This window comes from Lissotriton vulgaris, chromosome 3_2, assembly GCF_964263255.1.
Source record: "Lissotriton vulgaris chromosome 3_2, aLisVul1.2, whole genome shotgun sequence".
Taxonomy (NCBI): Eukaryota; Metazoa; Chordata; class Amphibia; order Caudata; family Salamandridae; genus Lissotriton; species Lissotriton vulgaris.
This window is the reverse complement of record NC_141690.1, coordinates 251,999,259-252,014,549: the sequence shown is the minus strand read 5'-3', so window position 1 is coordinate 252,014,549 and position 15,291 is coordinate 251,999,259.

Here is a 15,291-nt window from a genome sequence, read left to right as displayed (position 1 = left end):
ACAACAGGGCTTCCCAGTGCTAGGCGATTGCAAGAAACAGACTGCAGCAGCTGCTTAAAACAGTGAGGAGAGAAAGGATCCCTAATTAGAGAGGAGTCAGGTCTTCAGCAGGCCTGAGTGGGAACAGCAAGCAGCCCTGGTGATTGCTGCCCGACCAGCCCTGGGCGCGGGGGCTGCTAGTGAAATGCTACTGGAACAAAACTGGCACCCACCCCTCCTACTCATCTGGGAAAGGCCCAGTGCCCACCTAGGGCCAGTCTGGACCTGGTCTCCAGAATTTTCCTGAACTGTAAATAGTTCTGAATGCTCTTGATGGAAACAGGGAGTGAGTTCCAGAGAGCTGGGGCACATACAAAGGACATCAGCAGCAACCGTCAACTAACACAACAAAGAAGATGTTAATGGAGTACCTGGATGAGGATGTATGTCGTTACAATGCATACTTTTACAATGCATAGCTTTACAACGCATTTTTTACACCGCAACATCCATTACAACGCATGCCATTACAACGAATTCTTTGAAACTACCTTTGCAACGCATTCCACTACAACGCATACTACATTTACAACGCATACCATTACAACGCATACCATTACATTGCATGTATGGTAAGTGTTGGATAGTGTAGGGGTAAAAATTACTATTCTAACTCCAGGGGGTGCAATAGTAGGGTAAGTGCTGGATAGTGTAGGGGTAAAAAATACTATTCTAACTCCAGGGGTTGCAACAGTAGGGTAAGTGTTGGATAGTGTAGGTAGGCGTTGTAATGGTATGCATTGTAATGACTGCGTTGTAATGACATGCGTTGTAGTGGTATGCGTTGTAGTGACATGCGTTGTAATGGTTGCATTGAAATGGATGTTGCGTTGTAATGGATGTTGCGTTGTAAAACTTTCGTTGTAAAGGTAGTGCGTTGTAAAAGTTGCGTTGTAAGTGTTGTTTCCCCCTGGATGATCAATCTTGTTCATTAGTAGACGCAGACCCATTGATCTATTGGCCAGAACTCAGTAGAAGGGAATTAAATATCTTGATTTTCGTGTTGCAGTGTATCATCTGAAAAAGAATTCTGTGCAACTGTTGCAACTGCCAGGGTCAGAAGGAGCGTCTGTCTTCTCAAAGCATGGATACACTCACAATGATAAAAAAAATAAGCATTTCATCCTAAAAATTATCATCTCCACAAGACATGAAAATGGAAGACAGTAATTTCTCAGACATCTAAATTGTGGTGAAAGATCAACCTTTAGAGGAAGCCCCAAACTGCGGTGATATATTGATTATACTAGATTCCTCCCACTCACACAACCCGCAAGAGACCGACCTGCTTCTCTAAACCCTCCAAAACACAAACCTACTTTATCCATGCAAACTACCCACAAGAGACCCTTCCACCTCCAAAAATCCTCCCCCAAAAAAACAAACTGCTACTTTTCAAAATCAACCAGCACTCACAAGCCACAAGAGACCCCCCTCTCCATTGATACTACAGAACACAAACCAATCTAACCTTTTGTCAACATATCCCACCCACACCACCTGCAATTGATGCATCTGCCTCCTTAAGAAAAACACCCCTCTAAAAGGGCAAATATTTGTAATGTGCTTGTGGCCCTCTCCTAGGTCTCCTGACCCTTTGGCACCTTATGGTGGAGGACCTTGGTGGGTGTGGAGAGAGGGAGATTGTATTTGACCTTCCTAGGGTGCAGACATGGTGTGACTGATTTGACGACTCACTGCCAGCTGGGAGGCTGTGGGAGCCACTCCTGCTGCCACTGCCTCCACCTCCATCATAGCCTTAATTTTGTGGAGGTTGTCTCCCATTGAGCCTTTTGTTGAGGACCTTCCTCTTTGCTTCCGGGCAGAAGCCGCCGGCTGGTCTATGGAAGGAACAAAAATACATGAACTGCACTTCCCACTGTAAGCACAAGTTTGCACATTCAGTCACATTAAGTTGCAGGTCCTTCTACCTAGTCCCCCTGTAATCCTGTAATTCTGCATCCCCTGTATTTTCTACGCATAAATACAATTTGCGTTACTTACCATTATTTAATCCACCACTGCCTGTACAATTAAAACACATTTTGTTGATTAGACTGATGAAAAAGTTAAGACAATGAATTCATGAACTGAAACTACTAAACACTAAGGGGGTCATTTGGATGGCGGGCGGACTTCATCTGCCCGCCATCCTATCGTGAAATGGGACCACCCGCCATAAGGGCGGGGGTCCCTTGGGGGCCATTAGGATGCGCCCGCCACAGTGACGGGCGCATCCTGCATTCCTGACATTGAGGCGCGCGGTGTTGAGTGCTCCGCCCGCCACAATGCCAGGAAGGCTTGTTGTGCAATTCCATGCACAATATGGCAGGCACCGCGTGGTTGTGCATGGAAATGGGGGGTACCACAGGTAACCCCCTTGTGCACCCCCCATGCCCCAGAGTCCCTGGGGGCCCGCAACGGACCCCGCAAGCAATTCCTGCATGCCTTTCCGTGGCGGCGGAAAGGCATGTTTCCGCCCCCATAGTAATATGGCTTGGGGGGTCTAACAGACTTTTTTCTACCCGGTCAACTTGTTGACCAGGCGGAAAAGCGGCGGACGGTCTTGCCGTCTGTCGTGGACCCCCCGACCATAGCAATATGGTGGGGGGAAATAGGTGGCGGGCGGGGAAGGATCTCGGGCGGATAGTCACCGCCCGAGATCCAAATGGACCCCTTAATATGTGTTTAAAAAATTATCGAACTGCAAAGTTCTGCTGCCACGGAAAATCGTAGCACAATAATTTATGAAGCACTATGTAATTGTATGTAATGTATGCAACATAATTACTATCGCACACAGCGCATATCATACTCTGTGTATGAGAAAAGCATGGTGACAGTTTGAGTGATGGTGTGTGTTATGAGCATTGCTTACCACTGGCAAACGCCTGGGCTTTTACTGGTTTGTAAAACTTTATCTGTGTTTTTAGGGAGTTTTTATTTTTTATGAGGCACTTCATTCTCCTGCCATGACCCCTGTAGGCCCCTGTGGGCTGTTACCCCCTCACTCCACGGTATCCCCCTCCCCCCATCCCCAGCTGCACATTGCCTTGGAAAGTTCCCCACAGCAAACTTACGCAGTTTTTGCCTCGAGCTAGAATATCTACCAGCTATTGTACCTTACGTCATACTTCCAGTTAGGCCAGTGAAGTAGGTAGGCCTCATTTTATACTTAATCTCTGCAGTACCAGTCACTGTACAACCCTGATATTATTAAGTTTTAGAGGGGCAAATAAAAAGTATGCATAAGAAAACAATTAACTAAGTCTAAATTTGCTTCAATATAGCTCTGAATATTAATGCTCAACCCATTTCTAATTGTTATTGAATGAATGAATGCATGCATGAAAATATTTATTATTAGCTATTTAGCTAACAATCTAATTTTAGCAAATAGTAAAGGTATATACAGTGCAATAAAAAGGAGAGAATAGATTAAATATTGTACTACAGTTATATATCAAATAAAACCACGATAACTAGAAGAAGTATAAAAAAAAACTGCTAAACACCCGCTTAAATTCTACACAAACTAAAAAAGAAAATGACATGCTGGTTCAATTACCTAAGCCATACTATTTCAAAATATTCAAAAACATTATCACAGAGAAACAGGGCCCCTGTCAAGAAACGTAAGTGCCTGTTTAGTGGCACAAACACTGTCAGCTGTAAAGACTACATTTATAGAACATTGTCTACAACGTTTAAGAGCACCTGGAGAAATAGCCATGCTAATGAACACATAATAGGAATCTGTCAAAAATGTAATTTCAAAAAAGTTCCCTGAACCTGCGTTGTAAATGGTTTCACAAAATAAGGGGCTTATTTCTGAAATTATCGTGCAGCGCAGGACATCGAGTCATCCTGCTGCGCTGCTCTGCGCGAAAGGGAAAGAGCAGGAACGCGCCGCACTTAACAATATACAGCGCGTTCCTGTCATTTTGAAGCCCGGTGCACACTGTGCTGCTTAGTGCCAACGGAGGCCCCCTTGCAGCATGGTTTCAAGGGCGCCTGCGTTGTAGCCGGGATTGTTTTTGTGCAGGAAGGGGCACCTTACAGTCCTGAGAGGCATTTTCCTCTTTCTATGTCTGCTGCAGAGTGCAGAAATAAGAAGAAATAAAAATAGTTTCTCCTTGTTACACCACACCTGAGGAGGCGTAGCATTTTGATGCATTCCGAGGGTTGCCAGAATGGGTACACCTGGAAATGTGCCAAAATCCATGGGTGGGTCCGTGGGAACACCCACGCTCCACCTACGGACGCCTTCCCAGGGCTAAGTATCAAGCTATGAAGGGCGACGCAAGGTGGCCCGTCGTGGCTTGATAAATCCGACTTAGGGTTTGCGTCGCCATTAGACCCCCTTAGGTGGCTGCCGGGGCGATGAAAAACTTTCATGAATATGCCCCTAAATCTGAGGAAAATGATCTAAATAAGCACTAACCAGCTCTCCAAAAAGAAAAGTTTTAACATTGTTATATGTTGGACACAACTAATAAAACTTCAGCTAATCATTATGGGGCATATTTATGAAGGTTTTGCGTTGCGCATGGTGCAAGGGTGCATGCGTTGGCACTAGGCAGCACATTGTGCACCAGCGCTGGGAAATGACACGAATGCGCTGTATATTGTTAAGTACGACACATTCCTGTTCTTTACCTATCGCGCAGAGCAGCAAGGTGACTTCTGTGCTACGCAGTGCTGGGCTGCCTGAATACTTTATAAAAATGCCCATTTGTCTTTCAATTGCTTGTTAAATTATCCTTTGGCTGAAGCGTGAGCTTCTGGTAAGAGTTCAATTTTAAATATATCTTGTATTCATGTTATGCATGCTAAGGCACTGTCCTCAGCATTAAAAGCCCTGATGAACTTGTGCCTGAGTTGACAGTGGGTCAGATTGTTTCGCTCCAAGCCAATAAAGTGCTGTTACCTATTCTGAGATCTAGTTTAACCCCTTCGCTGCAGTGGTAATTCCGCCGCAGCGCTGGGGGGGGGGGGGGCGAGCGGCGGTCGCATGCTCGTGACGGAGCCGCTCCGTCACGAGCCGCGGTTGCGCTGTGCTCATGACGGAGCGGTTCCGTCATGGCCCCGCCCGCTCAATAGAACGTGCCACGCAGGCGCGAAATCAGCGCCGCGCAGGCACGGCGGCAGCGCCATGACGGAACCGCTCCATCATGAGCACAGCTCAGCCTGTGCTCATGACGGAGCGGCTCCGCCATGAGCATGGGAGGGGTTAATGTAGATGTGCCCAACTCTAATGCCAGTAATTGCTCTTCTAGGGAGGTAGTCTGGTATCGTGTGCATTTGAGCTTGTTTAGCGCTCCTCACCAGATTATAGCGCCGAGCATCGCGCTGCAGTCAACCTTAATAGCGCGACTTTGCTGTCTGCATTTGGTGCCTGTTGCTGTCTGTAATTGTTGGCTTTAGCTTTTGTAAATTGTGCGCTGGGTTCGCTGAATGCTTAATTAGTACGCTATTTGAATTACTTTGGTAATATTTCCCTGCTGTTGCTCGGACCCTCAAACCTCCTGCCCCCCTGTTTTGACTCTCTATCCCGCCCTCCATTTCCCTGTTGTTCATTCCCCTGGCCCACCTACCCTCCTCGCTACCGCCTCCCAGCTGCCCCTCCCACGCTCCGCCCTCCTCCTCTCTCCATTTATGACCAATCACCCAACGCCAGCGTCAACGCGCAGCGGTCGCGCCGAAGGTGCGCCAAAGGTAAGCTCGTCTACGCCCGTCCGCGCCAAGCCCGCGCCCAGCGCCAGACCCCTTGGCCCCCGTACCACCCACCCCACCCGCATTACATACGCCGCCTCCACCCTCTTAGCCCTTAACCCCGGTCGACTCTCCAACTGCGCCCAAGCCGCCCCTGGCCACCCCATGGACCCTTCACATGCAACTCCTGCAAGTTTGACGGCACCAAGACCAACTCCTCATCCACTAACACCAAACAGAGACCTGACACCAACCACCTAAAATGCATCCTGCTCAACACCCGCTCGGTCCACAGACACACCGTCGACCTCTGGAATCTACTAGACACCACCTCTCCGGACGTCGCCTTCCTAACAGAAACATGGATGAACGCCTCCTCAGCCCCAGACATCACCATTGCCATCCCGGAAGGCTACAAGATCATCCGAAAAGACCGCAACAAGCAAACAGGAGGAGGCATCGCTATCGTCCACAAGAATTCCATCCGCATCTCAACCAGCTCAGACGTCAACCTCAATAGCGCCGAACACCTTCACTTCCAGATCCACACCGACCCCAAGACCACACTCAGAGGCACCCTCCTCTACAGGCCACCAGGACCCCGTGCACAATTCAGTGAAGACATCACTGACTTTATCACCCCACACACCCTCCCCCCCGAGGAATACATTCTACTGGGAGACCTCAATTTTCACATGAAAAAAACCAACGACAGCAACACCACCGCCCTTCTGGACAATCTCGCCAACCTCGGACTCAAACAACTTGTTAATACCCCCACCCACCACGCAGGTCACACACTCGACCCTATCTTCACCTCCAGCAAACATATCTCCTTCAGTCACACCACAGCTCTCCATTGGACGGACCACAGCTGCGTTCACTTTATCTACAATAAGACCACAACCCACAACCATCCTCAACCTACTATGCGAAGAAACTGGAACAAAATCACCATCGACCAGATCTCCTCATCGCTTCTTCAAAACCCCCCTGCCCACTCTTCGAACCCCAACCAAGCAGCCATTAACCTCACTCAATGGCTAACCAACAGCGCCGACAACCTAGCACCCCTGAAAAAACGTCAAATCAAACTAGGCAACAAAAACGCCCCCTGGTTCAACGAGGATCTTAAGAAATCCAAGAAACCCTGTCGCTCCCTTGAGAAGGCCTGGAAAAAAGACCCAAACACCAGCACCAGCGACTACTTAAAAACGCCACCCGCATACACCACCAACTGATCCGAACTGCCAAGAAAGCCACATTCAAAGACCGACTAGACAACAACGCCCACAACAGCAAGGAATTATTCAACATCATCAAAGAGTTTACCAACCCCACGGCCAACTCCAACGACATCACTCCCTCTCAAACCCTTTGCGACTCCCTAGCTTCGTTCTTCCACGACAAAATCGCAGGCATCCACAACAGCTTCGACAACCAACCCGGAGACCAACCCATTCAACCTTCTACCGTACCTTCACCCCCCTTGAACATCCTTAATGAATGGAACCCAATCTCCACTGAGGACACCATCCGCCTGATGAACTCCATCCACTCAGGATCCCCCACAGACCCATGCCCTCACCACATCTTCAACAAAGCAGATTCCATCATAGCACCACACCTCTGAGACATCATCAACTGCTCCCTCAACTCCGCCACCTTCCCGGAAAGCTGGAAACACGCCGAACTCAGCGCCCTTCTGAAAAAACCCACAGCTGACCCCACCGAACTCAAAAACTACCGCCCCATCTCGCTCCTTCCATTCCCGGCCAAAGTCATCGAGAAAGCTGTCAACAACCAACTCGCCGCCTTCCTCGAAACCAACAAGTCCCTCGACTCCTCACAGTCCGGCTTCCGAGCCAAACACAGCACTGAGACCGCACTGATCGCAGCAACAGACGACATTCGAACTCTACTGGACAATGGAGACACAGTCGCCCTCATCCTCCTCGACCTCTCCGCTGCCTTCGACACAGTCTGTCATAGCACCCTGCTACAACGCCTCAGAAACATCGGAATCCAGGGAGAAGCACTGGAATGGATCACCTCGTTCCTTGCCGGAAGAACCCAGAGAGTCCACCTTCCACCATTCAAGTCAGAGGCCACTGAAGTCATTTGTGGCGTGCCACAAGGATCCTCACTCAGTCCCACCCTCTTCAACGTATTCATGAGCCCCCTCGCGGCCATCGCACGCCAACACAACCTCAACATCATCTCCTACGCTGATGACACTCAACTTATCCTCTCACTCACCAAAGACCCGAACACCGCCAAAACCAACCTACATGAAGGAATGAAAGAAGTAGCCGAGTGGATGAAGCACAGCCGTCTGAAACTGAATTCCGACAAAACAGAAGTCCTTATCTTAGGCACCTCCCCCTCTGCCTGGGACGACTCTTGATGGCCAGACTCCCTTGGAAAAGCACCCATCCCGACAGACCACGCACAGAACCTGGGCGTCATTCTGGACTCCTCACTCTCGATGACCAGACAAGTCAACGCCATTTCATATTCTTGCTTCAACATTCTTCGCATGCTCAAAAAAACATTTCGCTGGATCCCCACCGAAACTAGAAAAACGGTCACCCACGCACTGGTTACAAGCCGCCTGGACTACGGAAACACCCTATACGCCGGTACCACCGCAAAACTTCAGAAAAAATCCAACGCATCCAGAACGCATCAGCCAGACTCATACTAGACATCCCGCGTAACGACCACATTTCGGGTCACCTGAAAAACCTCCACTGGCTCCCCGTCAATAAGAGGATAACATTTCGCCTCCTAACCCACGCACACAAAGCGCTTTACGAACTTGGACCCGATTGCCTCAACACACGACTTTCCTTCTACACCCCCTCCCGCCAGCTACGCTCCTCCAACCAAGCCCTTGCTGCTGTACCTCGCATCAACAAAACCACCATGGGAGGAAGATCCTTCTCCTACCTGGCGGCTAAAACCTGGAACTCACTTCCCATTCACCTTCGCCTCACTCAGAGCCACCTAGCATTCAGGAAGCAACTTAAAACCTGGATATTCGACAAGTAATCCCCCATCCCTCTCCAAGCGCCTTGAGACCCTCTGGGTAGGTAGCGCGCTATATAAATTTATTGAATTGAATTGAATAGAGTAGGCGTCTTAGGTATCCAAATAATTTGTTGGTAATGGAGAACATTTTCAGGCCTCAATTTAAGCTAGATGCAATCAGCATTCCAAAATATGTTGAGACATTTACTGGTGCTATGTGACTTCCTGAAAGAGGCCAGCAAAAGCCGGTCCTTTTCCTGCTGAATTGTAGTTTCCAAGAGGTTTACCAAAAGAAAGCTCACCTATATATAAGTTGTTCATTTATTTATAAGTTTCTGAGGTCCTAAGCGAGGTCTGGTTGATTACCACCTGGTCATCAGCAGGCATCAATTCTGGCCACCGGAACCCGCAAGATTTGTAGGCAATGATGCAATGCTAATGAGATGCGATGGCAGATCAGCAAGATATAAATGTAATAAAGTTGGTGGGAGCATGCATCTTCGCTTAAGATCATTTTTAATACCTGGTGTGTGCAACCGCAGATCTTCTGTTACACAGGTGTCCTTGTGAACCCCGAATCAAGAAGAACTCAATCTGTAATACAATTCACCAGCTGAGCCCAACAGGTGTTTCAGCTTATTTTATCAGAGGCATTTAAGTATTCAGCTAGGCAGTCCCTTATGCCTGGGTGGATGCTCTGGAAGGCCAAACAACATAGCACCATGCTTTTTTTCATCACACAGGACTGGAATCTAATTTCAGCCTCTTCTAAAGTCGAGATAGCTTTGTTATGTACCAATGGTTGTGAGTGTTTCAAAATTAGTTCTGCAAAAATAATTCCTCAACATTTAGGAGGGCTATTATATAAATATTTACTTGCTTCAACTTGGCTTCCTTTTTGTGTATAGATTCAGACCTACTGCAGGGAGCAATTTGAATTTCAAAATCCCTTTGCGATAAGATAGATTGATATAAAGATAAAGATGCGTAGTTCACAAAAACACTCAATTTTAACAACGCCTTTAGGTAAGCCATTGAAGCCAAGAGCATGAACATTTTGGAGATTAAGGGCCATATGTATCAACACATTTCCCCATAGACACAGAATGGGTAAAACCCTTTGATACATCTGGCCCTTAATGGCCTCGCAGGTTTCCAACCTTCATATTGTCCTTAATATCGTCCTCCCGCTTTTAGTGCCCACGTTACTACCCTTCACACCAAGAGAGAGGAGAGACTAAAACTAACATAACTTTTTTACTTTATGGCCCATATGATGCTGTTATGTTATGTTATGTTATGTTATGATAACCTCTTAAGCGCTGCTGACGGCCAACGGTCGTCACGAGCGCTACCTCCCCAGTGCTGCGCACGACCATTGGACGTCCATTCAGCACTAGTTCCAATGGACAGCGCAGCACTGGGGAGGGATATTTGTGAAGTAGCTAAGGTGTTAAATAGAATTTATTGAGCGCACGTACGCCCGTAGGCTTCATGGCGCTATTGGAAGATTTGCAGAGACATAACACAACAACAAAAAGAGGCAGAAGTTAACTATGGGTAGGCTTGCCTAAAAAGCCAAGTTTTGAAAGCTTGTCTGAAAACCAAAAGGTCTTCATGGAGTCTCAGTGTCAGTGGCAGAGAATTCCATAGGGAGGAGGCTAGAAAGTGAAAAGAACCGCCTCCCTGGCGTTGTTTCCTAATTCGAGGCACAACTAACAAGTTCTTGTGACCCGAGCAAAGCCGAAACCCATCAACCACTCCCAACCTACCCTGCAAAGAAACTGGAACAAAATCACCACAGACCAAATCTCCGCATCGCTCCTTCGAAACTCCCCAGCCTTCTCTTCCAACGCCAACGATGCCGCCTCCAACCTCACGCTATGGTTATCCAACACCGCCGACACCTTAGCTCCACTGAAAAAACGTCAAAGCAAACCTGGCAGCAAGAAAGCCTCATGGTTCAACGATGATCTCAAGAAGTCCAAGAAACTCTGCCGCTCCCTTGAAAAGGCCTGGAAAAAAGACCCAACCACCAGCACCAAGGACGCCTTCAAAAGCGCCACCCGCTCTCACCACCAACTGATCCGAAAAGCCAAGAAAACAGCATTCAAGGATCGACTTGACAACAACGCCCACAACAGCAAGGAACTTTTCAACATCGTCAAGGAATTTTCCAATCCCTCGGCCAACTCCAACGACATCACCCCCTCTCAAGCCCTCTGCGACTCCCTAGCCTCATTCTTCCACAACAAGATTGCAGACATCCACAACAGCTTTGACAACCAACCCGGAAACCAACCCACCCTACCATCTGCTGACCATCTTCCCCCCGTGAACACCCTTAACGCTTGGAACCCAATCTCCACCGAGGACACCATCCGCCTGATGAATTCCATCCACTCAGGATCCCCCACAGACCCATGCCCTCACCACATCTTCAACAAAGCAGACTCCGTCATCGCACCGCACCTCCGAGACGTCATCAACTGCTCCTTCAACTCCGCCACCTTCCCAGAAGACTGGAAACACGCTGAACTCACCGCCCTTCTGAAAAAACCAACAGCGGACCCCACCGAACTCAAAAATTACCGCCCCATCTCGCTTCTTCCATTCCCGGCCAAAGTCATCGAGAAAGCCGTCAACAACCAACTCGCCGCTTTCCTCGAAGCCAACAAATCCCTCGACCCCTCACAATCTGGCTTCCGAGCAAAACATAGCACTGAGACCGCCCTCATCGCAGCAACAGACGACATTCGAACTCTACTGGACAATGGAGACACAGTCGCCCTCATCCTCCTCGACCTCTCTGCAGCATTCGATACAGTCTGCCACAGCACCCTCCTACAACGCCTCAATAACATCGGAATCCAAGGAAAAGCACTTGAATGGATCACCTCGTTCCTCACCGGAAGAACCCAGAGAGTCCGCCTTCCTCCATTCAAGTCCGAGGCCTCTGAAGTCATCTGCGGCGTACCTCAAGGATCCTCACTCAGTCCCACCCTCTTCAATGTATACATGAGCCCCCTCGCGGCCATCGCACGCCAACACAACCTCAACATCATCTCCTACGCGGACGACACTCAACTAATCCTCTCTCTCACCAATGACCCCAGCACCGCCAAAACTAACCTACACGAAGGAATGAAAGAAGTTGCCGAATGGATGAAACAAAGCCGTCTGAAACTGAACTCAGACAAAACAGAAGTCCTCATCTTAGGTACTTCCCCCTCTTCATGGGACGACTCCTGGTGGCCGGAAGCCCTCGGAAAAGCACCCATCCCGACAGACCACGCACGGAACCTGGGCGTCATCCTGGATTCCTCACTTTCGATGAACAGACAAGTCAGCGCCGTATCCTCTTCATGCTTCAACATTCTTCGCATTCTCAGAAAAACATTTTGCTGGATCCCCTCCGAAACAAGGAAAACAGTCACCCACGCTCTGGTCACGAGCCGTCTGGACTACGGAAACACCCTCTACGCGGGTACTACCGCAAAACTCCAGAAAAAACTCCAACGAATCCAAAACGCATCAGCCAGGCTCATATTAGACATCCCACGCAACGAACACATCTCTGGTCACCTTAAAGACCTCCACTGGCTACCCGTCAATAAGAGGATCACTTTCCGACTGCTTACCCACGCACACAAATCACTCTACGACATCGGACCAGATTGCCTCAACTCTCGACTGTCCTTCTACACCCCCCCCCCGCCAACTACGGTCTTCCAGCCAAGCCCTCGCCACTGTACCTCGCATCAACAAGACCACCATGGGAGGCAGATCCTTTTCATACCTGGCTGCTAAAACATGGAACTCACTCCCCGCTTACCTGCGCCTCACCCAGAACCACCTAGCGTTCAGAAAGCAGCTTAAAACGTGGATATTTGACAAATAATCCTCCTCCCCTTCCTAAGCGCCTTGAAACCCTCTGGGTATGTAGTGCGCTATACAAATTTTATGACTTGACTTAACTTGACTTGACAAGCAGGCTGCTAATAAATCCAGGGCCCTTGCCTTGTAGAGCCCCAAAGATAATGCATCCAGCTTTAAAGGTTGCTCTCTGTGCTACTGGCAACCAGTGGAGACCGGCCAGACCCGGCCTTTGACTACATTTCCTCTTCTTCTGATTAAACTTAGAACTAGTCACACAACTTGATTATTTTAAACTTAAACAACAGATAAGAAAATTTGAAATCCTTATTATCTTATTATTATGCGTTTGTCGGCTTGCTTTAATAGTGGCCTACCGAAGCGTAGGACAATCCTTGTAAAGCATCTATTCATGGCGCGCTTCTTTTTATGGCCCCTACTAGTGAACTGCTTTCTGGATAAATCCATAGCTTGTAAAGCAAGTATTCCCATGATAACACAGAATCAATACTGCTATTCGACTGGACAAGGCAGTTGACAGCTGCGCATCATTTGTCTCATGGTACCATGGTTACCCTTCCAGCTCGAGACCAATACATCAATAGATGCCCCTGCCTTGTCTGATATAGACCAAAGCCTCGTTTATTGATCTGGGGTCTTTACCTAATGGAACACAATTTATTATTTTAGTGTAAGGGTTACTTTCAAGATTGACAATGATGCACAGATCTGTGACTAAATGAAAGTGACCAGACTCTATGAAAGTGTATTTGAGAACCCGTCTTTGCTTGAGCGCGGTGCACTCATGAAGTTTCCAGAACTGCAACATTGGGAAGGCGATGAAACCCATGAGCCAGGAAAACGTCATACGTGCACAAATATATATATATATATGCTACAGTCAAATCCATGAGGTGCACGCATTCAAGTCTATCATGCAGACTTCCCCATGTGGTTTAAAATCCACTAAAGTGTGGGAGGTGGAACTCTTACCATTTAAGAAATTGTGAAATCAGATTTAAACAATTTAATAAGAGAAGTGATACAGAAATAATTACCTACTAATACATATTATATACCTCCATATAAGAGGCATAAGGCTTCGAAGTTATAAATATAACTAGAAAAAATAGAAATAATTCCCTACATAAACCTATACAAAATAAGAAAATAATGGATTTAGGAAGTGTTGTGGGGCTTTGTTGACATTACTTTCAAGTATATTTTTGTATCCTTGAATATGATTTCATAATCTTATACTAATTCAATTAGTTATTCAGGTCTAGAAATTCATTAGAGAATTATATTAATTCCCTTTATCTTTTTGAATATACAAGAGAATTATTTCTCAAGCAACTAATCTGAGTAAGTGTTAAATGCAATTGATATATTTAGTTGCTTTCCATGGTGTAGAACTACCCAGAGATGTCCTATTCCCTGATGTGTCCCAATGCTGGTATTCCCACAAAGAAGAATTAAATATGCAGCACAAGCCTGCATCGATGGGAGCAAGGACCAGACTGGGAACCCAAACCGGCCCTGGCAATTAATTCAGACCGGCCGCGGGGTGAGGCGCGAGGGGAGGGGGGCGGTGCTGGTGGAAAGCACTGCTCCTGCTGCGTTTGGTACAGGGGCTATTGCAGCACTGCTGCAAACCGGGCACCCTGTGCCAAAAACAGCCCCCACTGGTCCAAAACCAGCCCCCACCCTTCTGGCCACTGGGGAAAAACCCTGTGCCCACTACGCCCAGTCCAGGCCTGGGTGGAAGGCCTCGTTTATGTGTATTTACGAATTTCTCCTATTTTACTCTCTCGTTTAGAAGCCCTTGCCACCTACGTCAAATTGTGGATGTAGGTGGCATCCCCATCATTCTGACCCCCTACCCACTTTGGAAAATCAAGTACTGTAATGCAATGCAGGAGCAAGTATCTGGTCATTTTAAGTGTGGGAACATTTTGAGAAAGACTTGGAGGGTTTGTGAATGCTCACTAACTCTCAAGTTTGTTGTTAATCTCTAAAACACAAGTCCAGCCTTGCCTTGGAATGAATACTTCATCCCTCTTGAGTGAAAATGACATGTGCATAACTTTTACTCAATTGTGGTGTCAATTACACAGCCGTAACTGGAGTTACACTTGCTAGGTATCAGTGTTTGAATGCCTAGGGGCCCATTAGGATGGCGGGCGGATCACCCCTGCCAGGCCGGCGGTAGCCACCGCCGGCCTGGCGGGGCAATCCGCCCACCATCCATTCCGGAATGACCCCCTGCCATATTAGTATGGCTGGGGGGTCCGCGGCGGACGGAAACACCGTCCGCCGCTTTTCCGCCCCGGTCGCCTTGTGACCGGGTTGGAAAAGGGTTCATATGGTGGCGGTGTCTATCAGACACCGCCAGCCATATTACAAAGGGCTTTGACAGATGCCTTTCGGCATGCAGAATCTGCTTTGGGGGCCCGTTGCAGGCCCCCATGGACTCCGGGAGGGTGGGGGGTGCACAACGGGGGTTCCATGCACAGCATGGCAGGCACCGCGCGGTGCCTGCCATGCTGTGCTGGAAGTGCACAGCATGCCTTCCTGCCATTGTTGCGTGAGGTGCTGAGTGCACCGCCCGCCACAATGGTAGGAATG